A 13,838-nucleotide genomic window follows, 5' to 3' on the forward strand; every position below is an offset into this window, starting at 1 on the left:
ACAAGTTGATGCCAATTTTTAGATACATTGTCCAGCGAATTTGGACTTATGATAAACAGATAAATTATTTCCACTTGAGTTAGCTTTCCATTGGTCCAAATATCAGGTTCATTGGATCTATATAACTCTAGATATGACAAAAACAATTAGTGCTGCTTTACAGGTAGAAAAGCTGTATCCAGTAGGTAACAAGCTGGATTTTGCACGATAATTTTGGCTGCCTTGTGATATGAATTTGACTTCTTGCAAAACATGAAATTGTAGAAACATTCCTTATCTTTCCAACCCAACTTGAATTACCTCTGTTCAATGTCTGAAGCTCAAGTTATGATCATTTTATCGACAGCTGCTTTTTGCTTGAGACAATCACTATTCTTGACTTTTCAACATTATTTTCGTCCACTTACTCCACTTGTTCTAAATTGGAAATACATGTGAAATACATCAAATAGGTACTCTTTCAAATGTATAATACTCATGCCGACATGTATGTAAATATTTATTTCAATTAATTGCATTTTTAACCATGTATTTATGGAAATTGAATTTACGGCTAGAGAATTGAAATTAGAGACTAACATTAGTGAATTTAAACAAATTGAATGTAAAATCTCTTGTAAATGATATATCTTTGAAGCACTTTTAGACTTTAATTAGGCCACATGGCCCCTCGTCTTCAAATATTCAGATCATTAGTCAGAGAATGTCACTCAGTTACCAACCTCCAAAATTTCAATATTTTGATGGAAAGGCAACCCAAAACAATATGTTGCTCATTTTATTTAGAGGTGTAATAATGCATGCACTTACAATGACATTATGGTAAAACAGTTCGTATGTTCCTTTAAAGGTGTTGCGTTTGCATGGTACATAGACTTACTAGCTAGGCTAATTGATAGTTGGGATCAACTCGAACGAGAGTTCATGACACGCTTCTACAGTACCCACGAACTGTCAGCCTTCCAAAACTTACTTGAACAAAGCAGAGCAAGGAAGAGTCTATTGTAGAGTACATCGAACGCTAGAGGAACCTCGTGCTTAATTGCAAAGAATGATTAAGCCAAGCATCTTCCATCAACATGTGTGTACAAGGCATGCATTGGAGGATTACTCTATAATCTCCAAGCAAATATGCCTCACTCTTTCAAAGAATTGGCTACACGTGCTCATGACCTGAAGCTCCAAATTGCAAGGCATGGGAGTTACTTGCCAAGTGATCCAAGTGACAAGAAAGATCATAAGAATCAAATAAAGAAAGACGTCAAGATAGGTAAATCCAAAGAAGCTACGACAATTTCTACCATTCCAACAAAGATAGCCTCCCAGAGGTCGAGTTCAAACCCAAAATCGAAACCAGAGTTCAGACCTAAAAAAGGACAAGTCCAAAGTAGATGTCATGTAACTCTGAAAAAACTTGAAGGAAAGAAGTACCCATTCTTAGATTTCTAAGTTTCTAAAATTCTAGATCAACTCCTTGAACAGAATATAATCGAACTTTTCATACCAAAAAGACTCGAGGAAACTGGTAAGCTCAATCATCCTAAGTACTATAAATTTCAAAGAATCATTAGTCATCCAGTGAAAAATGTTATGTCTTGAAAGAGTTTACTGTTCGCCTGGACAAAGAAAATAAGATCAAACTTGAAATTGGAGAAAATCCAATAGCTACCTGGTCGATGGTTTCATTTGGATCATTCGATCTAATTTGCATTGTAGGAAAGAAATAGACATTTTCTAATATTCACGATGCTTGTAAATCCTCGGTTGATGAGTTTGGACCTCAACTTCTAGAAGGAGCTGTCCCAATGAAGTTTTTAATAGATGGAGAAAGCACTAACAGCTATGTCTATCAAGGGATAGATAGACCAAATGTATCCAATCATCCAACTTTTTTTGAAATTATGACAGGTGACTTGGATGTTTGGAATTTTGATTCAGAGTTTGAAGATGAAATCGGTGATGGCTAGTCCACCTTCATAAGCAAGAAAGAGAAATATAGAATGTTAAACAAAATAGGTAAAATATCACCTTCTACGCCTTTTGCAGGACCAAAGATTGAGGAATTCGGTATGAAAATTCAACACAAGAAAAAGAAACACTAGAAGAAGATCAGGGGCATGGATCCTTGTAATCGAAAGGTTCCACGACTTCCAAGTTCTAGTGTTGATGGCAAGAAATCAAGACCAAGGAACAACTAAGAAAAAAGGTCTAAAGCCAAGTTAAGAGAATTCACTAAATCAATTGGGGGGGATAGAAGCTACTTCACGCATTTCTCCCAAACTGCCAACCTTGGGGAATTACTTTCCCAAGGATTTTTTGACAAGGAATGTTTACCTCTAATGTTATCAATGTGGAAAAGTAAAATGAGATGAAGAACGTATCAAGACAGACTTCAAAACAAAAGAAAACTATCTCACGACTCAACAATATTCCAGCCAATATGAATTTAGTAGAGTCCCTTCGTCTTCCTTTCGATGATCGAATGGCTTTGTTCATAGCATTAATCGATCCAAAAAAACGATGGTAAAGTCTTAAAATATATTGGATCCATAACTCAAAAAAACTATAAGGTTGCCATAACATTCGATGATGAAGATTTACAACTGGGTTCTCCTTTGCATAATAATAGACCATTGTATGTTAGTGGTTATTTTCAAGAATGCAGGATAAATCGCATAATGATTGATTGTGGATCTGCTATGAACATTATGCCAATCAAAATAATGAAGAAAATTGGGATTAACATTGATGATCTGTCCAGGCATAAAATCATGATCCAAGGGTTCAATCAGAAAGGTCAGCAAGCTATTGCCATGATTTGCCTGAAGCTGCAACTAAGAAAGTTAATCTCCTCAGCTCTCTTCCATATCATCAATGCTAAAACATCATTTGAATTACTCATAGGATGTGTTTGGTTGCATTAAACTAGAATGGCACATTTGACTTGGCATCAATGCTTCAAATATAGCCAAGACAGAGACGTCAAATGTGTGGTAGCAAAGTCCAAACCTTTTCTCGAAGAAGAATCTCATTTTGTTGATGCCAAATTTTACATAGAAGATGAAATTGTAATAATGTAGGGTTGACCATGTTCAGATTTAAAATCAAAGAAGATGCAGTTGATCATGATACATCTAATACTGCTTGATCTCATCAGCTTATCAAAGGTAAATCAAAATTTATATTCGAACGATTCTTTAGAGGCAAAGAACCTCAAATAGAATCAGCCGATGTTGAGGTATTGAGAAAAGAGTTGACTCTTCCAATACCTAGTATTCTAAAATTGCTTTTGTCCCATCAACTCATGGCAATCTCGGAAGAACTTAAATCTACATCGAAAGCTTGAATATCCATTCCAAACATATTAAAGCTCTATATTTCTAGCTCGTCCAAACGAGACGTGTTGAGTACTAAGGAGCTGCTGAATCAAAATAGACTTTCAAAAGATGTTATAATCCTCAAGTCAAGAATTTATTTGAAAATACCGAATTTGGGAAGGAGAGCTTCAAAAATTAATCATCTTGATACTATCCCTTCAGGTAGGCGTATTCCTTCTAATTTTGATAGAACCTTTGTGTCTTGACCCAGATATTATTTGGGATATAATCCCAATCCACCGAGAAAGATTAAGATCAAGAAGATTTCCTCAAACCTCATCATAATTCGAATTTATAAAGTTGTAGAAGAGAAACCAGAACAGCCAAGACCTTCAGTGTTTGATCAAATTGAAAATGAGAATGCCAGAGTTTCAGTGTTTAAAAGGTTAAAAGGAAAACCTCCCAGTGATTGATGTAAAAGGTCAAGCTTCTATCCTCCAAAGGTTAAGTGAAAATCTTCTACTCAAATTGATAAAAATGCACGAGCTTCTCAAAATTCATCTCAAAGACAATCTACATTTTCTCGACTTGGAATTAAAACTTTTGGTCCAATTTCAAAACCTTAATGATCAAAAAGAAAAAGAAGAAGACATCAAAAAGTTTGCCTATCCTTAAAAAGGTAATGAAGATAAATAATAATAATAATAAAAAAAAAAGTCTCTGTCAATCACATAGCCTTTGAAGAAATTCCTGACTTAGAATTCAAGTCTAAAAATTCTGTCACAACAAATGAACTTAAACTAGCCCCACTTACATTTGAAGAAGGGGGCAAGTTACTGTGGATGACTTGAAACAATTGAACTTGGGGATCGAAGAAGACCCGAGACTAGTATTTGTAAGCGCCCTCCTCGGTAAAAAAGAGGAATCCAAGTACAAACATAAAGACGCATCTGCATGGTCTTACAAAGAGATGCCGGGATTAGATCCTAAAGTTGCAATGCATCATCTTGCAGTAAGACATGGAGTTCAACCAATCAAGTAACATCAAAGAAGATTTCAACCAAAACTAATTTCTCAAATTGAAGCGAAAATCAACAAACTTATTGAACTGGATTCATACCCGAAGTGAAATACCCAACGTGAATTGCGAACATTATTCCTATCAAAAAGAAGAATGGGCAATTAAAAATTTACGTTGACTTTCAGGATCTGAATCAAGCATGTCCAAAATATGATTTTCCACTTCCAATAATAGAGTTGATGGTGGATGCGACTACTAAATATGAAGTCTTATATTTCATGGATGGATTTTTTGGATACAACCAAATATGGATGAATCTGAAAGATGATGAACTTACATCATTCTGTACCCCTAAGGGCATATATTGCTACAAAGTTATGTCTTTTGGATTAAAAAATGCGGAGGCAAGTTACCAGAGGACAATGCAAAAGTTCTTCGATGACATGCTATACAAGAACGTGGAATGCTACGTAGATTATCTTATTGTTAAAACAAAGAGACGTGAAGATCATTTACAAGATTTATAGGACATTTTCAAAAGATTTGGAAGATGCCAACTAAAGATGAATCTGCTGAAGTGTGCTTTTGGTGTAACCTCTGAAAAATTTCTCTGCTTTATTGTTTGAAACCAGGGCTTTGAAATAGATAAATAAAAAATTGAAGCCATAATCAACGTGCCAGAGCCAAGAAATGTGCATGAGTTAAAAAGTCTTCAAAGAAAACTTGCATATATTCGAAGATTTATCTCTAACATTGTTGGATGTTATCATCAATTCAATAAATTGTTAAAGAAAGATGTACCATTCGAGTGGGATGACACTTGTCGAAATGCTTTCCAAAATATTAAACAATATTTGCCTCATCCACCGATACTCACAGCTCCAGACTTAGAGAAGCCACTGACTCTTTATATTGTAGCACAAGAATATTCTCTAGGAGCACTTCTTGTCCAAGTCAAGGATGAAGGAAAAGAGAATGCACTCTATTAATTGAGTCGGACGATGGTAGGCGCTAAAATGAAGTATTCACCTATTGAAAAAATATGCCTTGCGTTAATCTTTATAGCTAAAAAATTGAGACATTATATGCTATCACACACAATCAATCTTGTTTCAAAGATTGATCCATTAAAGTACATAATATTCAGCCCATTCTTTCTTGAAGGATTGGAAAATGGGCACTGGTGTTGTTTGAGTTTGATATTAAATTCATTCCACAAAAGGCCATTGAAGGACAAACTATAGACTGACCATCCAATTCCAGCGGAATGGAAACTTCAGAAGACCTTCCCGATAAAAAAGTTCTATTTATTGAAGTCATACCATCATGGAAGCTATACTTTGACGGGGTAGCAATAAGTTATGATGTCAGAGTAGGAGTAGTCTTTGTCATTCCCTATGATCTGGTCATGCCTTACTCTCTTGCCTTAGCAGAGAATTATTCAAATAATATGGTAGAATGTCAAACCTTTATCCTTGGTTTAGAAACGGCGTTAGATATGGATATCTACTGATTGGAAGTCTTTGGAGATTCTACATTGATAATCAACCAACTTTTAGCTGAGTATGAAGTCTGTAATTCAATCTTGAAACCATATCATGAATATGCATCAATGTTTATAAGACAATTTGATTTGGTAAAAATTAAATTCGTCCCTCGAAGTCAAAATAAAAAGCTGATGCCTTAGGTAATTAGGCCATTGTTTTAGCTAGATCGGATGAAGATTTTTCCCACTCTATATTAATTGCTCAAAGATATGTGCTTCCGATGTTGCTGCCCAGTAATTTGGAAAAAATAATAGTGTCGAAGATGATGAAAGAGAAGAATGGAGGCAAACAATAATCAATTTTCTTCAACATCAAAAGCTACCGAATAATCCACAGTGAAAAACTGAGATCAAGAGACGTGTATCCCATTTTGTCTTTTATAAGGGAATGCTATATCGATGATCATTTGATGAAGTTTTACTTTAATGCTTAATTAATGATAAAGCAACACATGTAGTGGAAGAAGCCCACTCTGGAATCTGTGGTGCTCATCACCCAAACAGGATTGGATACTACTAACTGACTATGGTACAAGACTCCATAGATTATGTAAAAAAAAAAATGTGAAGCTTGCCAAGTCCATGTGATTTCATCCATCAACCTCCGGAACCATTACATTCGAATTAGCTTCATAACTGTTCGATGCATGGGGTCTCGATGTAATTGGACCTATAACTCTAAAGTCTTCAGTCAGCCAGACATACATCCTCGTTAGGATATACTACATCTCTAAGTGGAAGTTATACCATTGAAGGAAGTAAAGAAAGAAAATGTTGCAGATTTCATTCGTATCCAAATCATTTATCGACATGGTGTCTTATGGTACATCATAACAGACAATGGGAAACCATTCTTCAATAGCCACATAAACAATTTATGTACAAAGTTTGGGTTCTAATAGTACAACTCGTCTATGTATAATGTGATAGCTAACGGATTGAAAGAGGTGTTCAATAAAACACTATACAGTTGGATAAAAAAGGTTGTCTCCAAATCAAAAAGAGATTGGTATGAGAGAATCGATGAAGTCTTGTGGGCTTATCGAACTACTTTTCGAACTCCAACAAAAGACATTTCTTACTCTCTAGTGTATGGAGTGGAAGCTGAAATTTCTTTGGAGTGTCAAATTTCATCATTTTGAATTACCATCCAAGAATGTTTGACAATTAAAGATAATACTCATCTTCGACTCGAAGAGTTAGAACCTTTGGATGAGAAGAGGTTAGAAGCGCAAATGCACCTAGAGTAATATCAAGCTCAAATGACAAATTCCTTCAACAAAAGGTACGACCAAGATCATTTCAAGTTGGAGATCTGATACTTTTTGTGCCCAAGCTGATCATAATCACAAGAAAAACAAGGGCAAGTTCTAGCCTAAATGGGATGATCTATTCCTTGTTATTCATGCATTCACTAACGGAGCATATAAGATCATCGACAAAGATGCACTGCAAATCGGGCCTATCAATGCAAAAATTTTAAAGCGTTTTTACAATTGAAGTTCTTTATTTTATAAATTTTTCATTGTAAAAAATAAAATAAAATAACTCCTGGCCCGTAAGAGGATAAACTATGAACGGCCCCAAATAAACAAAAGAAAATTGTGTTCTTATAATGAACTACGTTCAACTTGATCCCGTTTAGGTATTTAGGTAGCTTGTATAAATCATAAATTCAAATTCAGTAACAACTAAGAAATTCATTCAATATGTTTACCATTTTTGCAGTAAAAAACACAATAAACATGAAGAAGAAAAGTTAATAAAAAATTAACAAGTCAAAATTCATACATTATAATCTTAAAAGAGATCAGAAAGTCTCAACTTCATCAAGATCACTTGCCATTGATCAATTGCAAGAGATTGTCTTCACGGGTCTTCCTTTTTTGGTCAATAGATGCTATGCTAGTGAAATCTCTTATATGTGATTTCTCTAATGCTTCCTTCGTAGTTCCAAACATACTCTTTTGTTCCTGATAGGCTTGAAGTTCATCAGAAAATCTGGCTAGCTCGAAAGTTAGTTGACTAAATTTACCTTCCAATGAAGAACTCGTGGAATCCTTTACATCCAGCCAAATGTGCAGTAGTTTCAACTGCTCAACCTTTTCTTCAACAGTTGGATACTCCAAGTATTGCTTTCTTTCAGGTAAGTAAGAGTCAACTTCTTTAAGAAACAGATCTATGCATTTCATCAAAGGTGTTGGATCTGCATGGAATGAATTGATAATTACATTTTGAAGAATTAAATTATTTTCGTTTCACCAAGATCGGATGTTGGAAAATCTATACTTCAAGATGTCCTTAAAACATTTTTTAAGATAATTTGTTATGGTTTTTTGTTGAGCAACCTTTAAATAAGGAGACTCTTGGGTAATTCCAGGCGGAGGACCAAACATGAAAGAGCAAATCGATGTAGCTTGATAATTGTTTGTCTTTGAAAATTGAATATTGATTAAAGCCAATGAAGATGGAACAATTGGTGCTTCTTGGTTGATCTCTGAAATATTAGCCCTCACAATCTCTGAATTCACTTCATCTTCATTATTAAAATCATCCATGATAAGCATCGAAGTACCTCCATTGATGATGCTTAGATATTTGAAAGTAGGGTCATGAGAATATTGAGTGTCATCTATTTCTTGAAGTGCATTGATTCGCCCGTTATTCTCATCCAGTCTAATCTTGCAAAAAGTTTGGATTCATAGAGAAATTTAGTCCTTCAAGGACGCTCGAAAAAACTACAAAAATAAAGTATGATCTCAAAAAAAGGGGCAAACGAAAACAAGGAACATACCTGCATTTCGTGTTCTAGGCAGCATGTCTAAAATTCCACCATCTGATAGTGTATTTGGGAGTGTTAATGTGAGAAGCTCTAACTTTATCTTTTAAAGGGCTCGAAATAGCTTGAAGCGGATACTCGATCTTCAAGACTAATGTAATTTGAAATCAAAATCGCTTCTGGCAACTTATCAGCAATCTTAGAGGTGGTTGCAAACTTTGCTGAGGGAATTATAATTTTAATTCTATTAATACTTCTTTCATTTTAACGATTTAGTTCCCTTTTTCGATTAGTCTCTTCGGGAACAACATTTGAAGGTTTTAACCCTTTAGCTATGACCCTGTTCGAAGTCGGGCCAAGAATAAAGTTACGGCTCTCACTAGAAGATAAGACCTGAACTTGGACCTTAGCCAAGATTGGTAACACTTGGCTATCCTACTAGGCCTGGTACTCAACTTCAACATTTGGATGTGTATCCTTCACATACTCTAAAATATGAAATACATACCCACTTATCGCCCAAGTCAAAGAGAACCAAACGCAATGCATGTCACCTACATTGAGGACAAATTCCAACTTTCTTGGTGAACCGAGAAGTTTCTATCTAAAACCAAGTTATCTCACAAACCTATGAGGATTATACGCCTCAAGAATGAAAAGTGAATTTCCTCGATGATAAAAAACAAATCACGATCGAAGACTCATCATGAATTCTAAAGTATCCACAAACCTCGATAGGTCATCCATATGCACATCAGGACATGACAATCAGGAAATGGATTCTAGCAAAAGTCATTGATGTCCATCGTCCCACGGATAAGGTCCTGATAATCAACAACATTTTTTTTCAAGACTGAAAATTGTTCAAAGTGCAATATATCTTCAGATTGTAGACGAGAATAACACTTGTCCACATGAGCATAAACACCTCGAACAAAATAAGTTTCCACCCAAGCATAAAGAAAATATTCAAGAAATGAATGTGAAATTAAGCTAAGGTTTGGGTTTGATTGATGGTTAGATGTTCGTGCAAGTCCTCTATAAATACTCGCTAATGTGGTGGAACCAAGATGTAAGTGTACCCAACTACCATCCTAGAAGATGCTTTAAATATCCCATCTCTTATACATTCATCCCCAGATGGAAGAACGAAATGACAAAGCCATAGGGAGAGATAAGTTGCTGTCTCTAATTCCTCTTCTTCTTCCATAGATAGAGATATTGGTAAATTGCTCCAATGACGCTAATCCCTACTAGAAATATCTCTTGGCTTATCTACCACTATAGGCCTCCGCATTTCCTTCGATGCTCTTTGATGACGCCACTTGAATGGATTTAAGTTCATAGCATTCTTATATTTTTTGTGTTGTCAAGGATTTTGGGCGCAACCATTGTGAAACCAAAAATTAATCCACTCTTCATGAGTAACTTAATCAGATTCATTTGTATGGCGATCAATGCGAAAATATTAAAGAAGTATAGGCAAGATTTGGGAATGTGATCCATCAACTCTGAAAAGTTTGGGACTACTTCCTTATAGTAATGACCCATGATCAAAAGACCACTTATCTCGCGGATATCCCTAAGAGAAATGCTAGTTTCACCACCGGCGATCACAAAAGTGTTAGTCTCTGGATACCAAACCTCACAAAGAGCTCTATGAATAGAGTTTGGGCGATGATAATCTTTTGTAGCAGAATTGACCGCAAAAGCTAGCTCGCGAAGATTCATCTTAAGCAAAAGTTTTTGGACCCATTAAGACCACTCCCAAAATTTTTGAAGAAAAGAAATCTCTCCCCAACTAACAAGTGCACTTCTTATCGTATTTCTTTATTGTCAATCCTCTCACAAATTACGTTAAAGGTGTTGCGTTTGCATGGTACATAGACTTACTAGCTAGGCTAATTGATAGTTGGGATCAACTCGAACGAGAGTTCATGACACGCTTCTACAGTACCCATGAACTGTCAGCCTTCCAAAACTTACTTGAACAAAGCAGAGCAAGGAAGAGTCTATTGTAGAGTACATCGAACGCTAGAGGAAACTCGTGCTTAATTGCAAAGAATGATTAAGCCAAGCATCTTCCATCAACATGTGTGTACAAGGCATGCCTTGGAGGATTACTCTATAATCTCCAAGCAAATATGCCTCACTCTTTCAAAGAATTGGCTACACGTGCTCATGACCTGAAGCTCCAAATTGCAAGGCATGGGAGTTACTTGCCAAGTGATCCAAGTGACAAGAAAGATCATAAGAATCAAATAAAGAAAGACGTCAAGATAGGTAAATCCAAAGAAGCTACGACAATTTCTACCATTCCAACAAAGATAGCCTCCCAGAGGTCGAGTTCAAACCCAAAATCGAAACCAGAGTTCAGACCTAAAAAAGGACAAGTCCAAAGTAGATGTCATGTAACTCTGAAAAAACTTGAAGGAAAGAAGTACCCATTCTTAGATTTCTAAGTTTCTAAAATTCTAGATCAACTCCTTGAACAGAATATAATCGAACTTTTCATACCAAAAAGACTCGAGGAAACTGGTAAGCTCAATCATCCTAAGTACTATAAATTTCAAAGAATCATTAGTCATCCAGTGAAAAATGTTATGTCTTGAAAGAGTTTACTGTTCGCCTGGACAAAGAAAATAAGATCAAACTTGAAATTGGAGACAATCCAATAGCTACCTGGTCGATGGTTTCATTTGGATCATTCGATCTAATTTGCATTGTAGGAAAGAAATAGACATTTTCTAATATTCACGATGCTTGTAAATCCTCGGTTGATGAGTTTGGACCTCAACTTCTAGAAGGAGCTGTCCCAGTGAAGTTTTTAATAGATGGAGAAAGCACTAACAGCTATGTCTATCAAGGGATAGATAGACCAAATGTATCCAATCATCCAACTTTTTTTGAAATTATGACAGGTGACTTGGATGTTTGGAATTTTGATTCAGAGTTTGAAGATGAAATCGGTGATGGCTAGTCCACCTTCATAAGCAAGAAAGAGAAATATAGAATGTTAAACAAAATAGGTAAAATATCACCTTCTACGCCTTTTGCAGGACCAAAGATTGAGGAATTCAGTATGAAAATTCAACACAATAAAAAGAAACACTAGAAGAAGATCAGGGGCATGGATCCTTGTAATCGAAAGGTTCCACGACTTTCAAGTTCTAGTGTTGATGGCAAGAAATCAAGACCAAGGAACAACTAAGAAAAAAGGTCTAAAGCCAAGTTAAGAGAATTCACTAAATCAATGGGGGGGGGGGGGTAGAAGCTACTTCACGCATTTCTCCCAGACTGCCAACCTTGGGGAATTACTTTCCCAAGGATTTTTTGACAAGGAATGTTTTACCTCTAATGTTATCAATGTGGAAAAGTAAAATGAGATGAAGAACGTATCAAGACAGACTTCAAAACAAAAGAAAACTATCTCACGACTCAACAATATTCCAGCCAATATGAATTTAGTAGACTCCCTTCGTCTTCCTTTCGATGATCGAATGGCTTTGTTCATAGCATTAATCGATCCAAAAAAAACGATGGTAAAGTCTTAAAATATATTGGATCCATAACTCAAAAAAACTATAAGGTTGCCATAACGTTCGATGATGAAGATTTACAACTGGGTTCTCCTTTGCATAATAATAGACCATTGTATGTTAGTGGTTATTTTCAAGAATGCAGGATAAATCGCATAATGATTGATTGTGGATCTGCTATAAACATTATGCCAGTCAAAATAATGAAGAAAATTGGGATTAACATTGATGATCTGTCCAGGCATAAAATCATGATCCAAGGGTTCAATCAGAAAGGTCAGCAAGCTATTGCCATGATTTGCCTGAAGCTGCAACTAAGAAAGTTAATCTCCTCAGCTCTCTTCCATATCATCAATGCTAAAACATCATTTGAATTACTCATAGGATGTGTTTGGTTGCATTAAACTAGAATGGCACATTTGACTTGGCATCAATGCTTCAAATATAGCCAAGAAAGAGACGTCAAATGTGTGGTAGCAAAGTCCAAACCTTTTCTCGAAGAAGAATCTCATTTTGCTGATGCCAAATTTTACATAGAAGATGAAATTGTAATAATGTAGGGTTGACCATGTTCAGATTTAAAATCAAAAAAGATGCAATTGATCATGATACATCTAATACTGCTTGATCTCATCAGCTTATCAAAGGTAAATCAAAATTTATATTCGAACGATTCTTTAGAGGCAAAGAACCTCAAATAGAATCAGCCGATGTTGAGGTATTGAGAAAAGAGTTGACTCTTCCAATGCCTAGTATTCTAAAATTGCTTTTGTCCCATCAACTCATGGCAATCTCGGAAGAACTTAAATCTACATCGAAAGCTTGAATATCCATTCCAAACATATTAAAGCTCTATATTTCTAGCTCGTCCAAACGAGACGTGTCGAGTACTAAGGAGCTGCTGAATCAAAATAGACTTTCAAAAGATGTTATAATCCTCAAGTCAAGAATTTATTTGAAAATACCGAATTTGGGAAGGAGAGCCTCAAAAATTAATCATCTTGATACTATCCCTTCAGGTAGGCGTATTCCTTCTAATTTTGATAGAACCTGTGTCTTGACCCAGATATTGTTTGGGATATAATCCCAATCCACCGAGAAAGATTAAGATCAAGAAGATTTCCTCAAACCTCATCATAATTCGAATTTATAAAGTTGTAGAAGAGAAACCAAAACAGCCAAGACCTTCAATGTTTGATCAAATTGAAAATGAGAATGCCAGAGTTTCAGTGTTTAAAAGGTTAAAAGGAAAACCTCCCAGTGATTGATGTAAAAGGTCAAGCTTCTATCCTCCAAAGGTTAAGTGACAATCTTCTACTCAAATTGATAAAAATGCACGAGCTTCTCAAAATTCATCTCAAAGACAATCTACATTTTCTCGACTTGGAATTAAAACTTTTGGTCCAATTTCAAAACCTTAATGATCAAAAAGAAAAAGAAGAAGACATCAAAAAGTTTGCCTATCCTTAAAAAGGTAATGAAGATAAATAATAATAATAATAAAAAAAAAAGTCTCTGTCAATCACATAGCCTTTGAAGAAATTCCTGACTTAGAATTCAAGTCTAAAAATTCTGTCACAACAAATGAACTTAAACTAGCCCCACTTACATTTGAAGAAGGGGGCAAGTTACTGTG

This window comes from Olea europaea, unplaced genomic scaffold (genome assembly GCF_002742605.1).
Source record: "Olea europaea var. sylvestris unplaced genomic scaffold, O_europaea_v1 scaffold1878, whole genome shotgun sequence".
NCBI lineage: Eukaryota > Viridiplantae > Streptophyta > Magnoliopsida > Lamiales > Oleaceae > Olea > Olea europaea.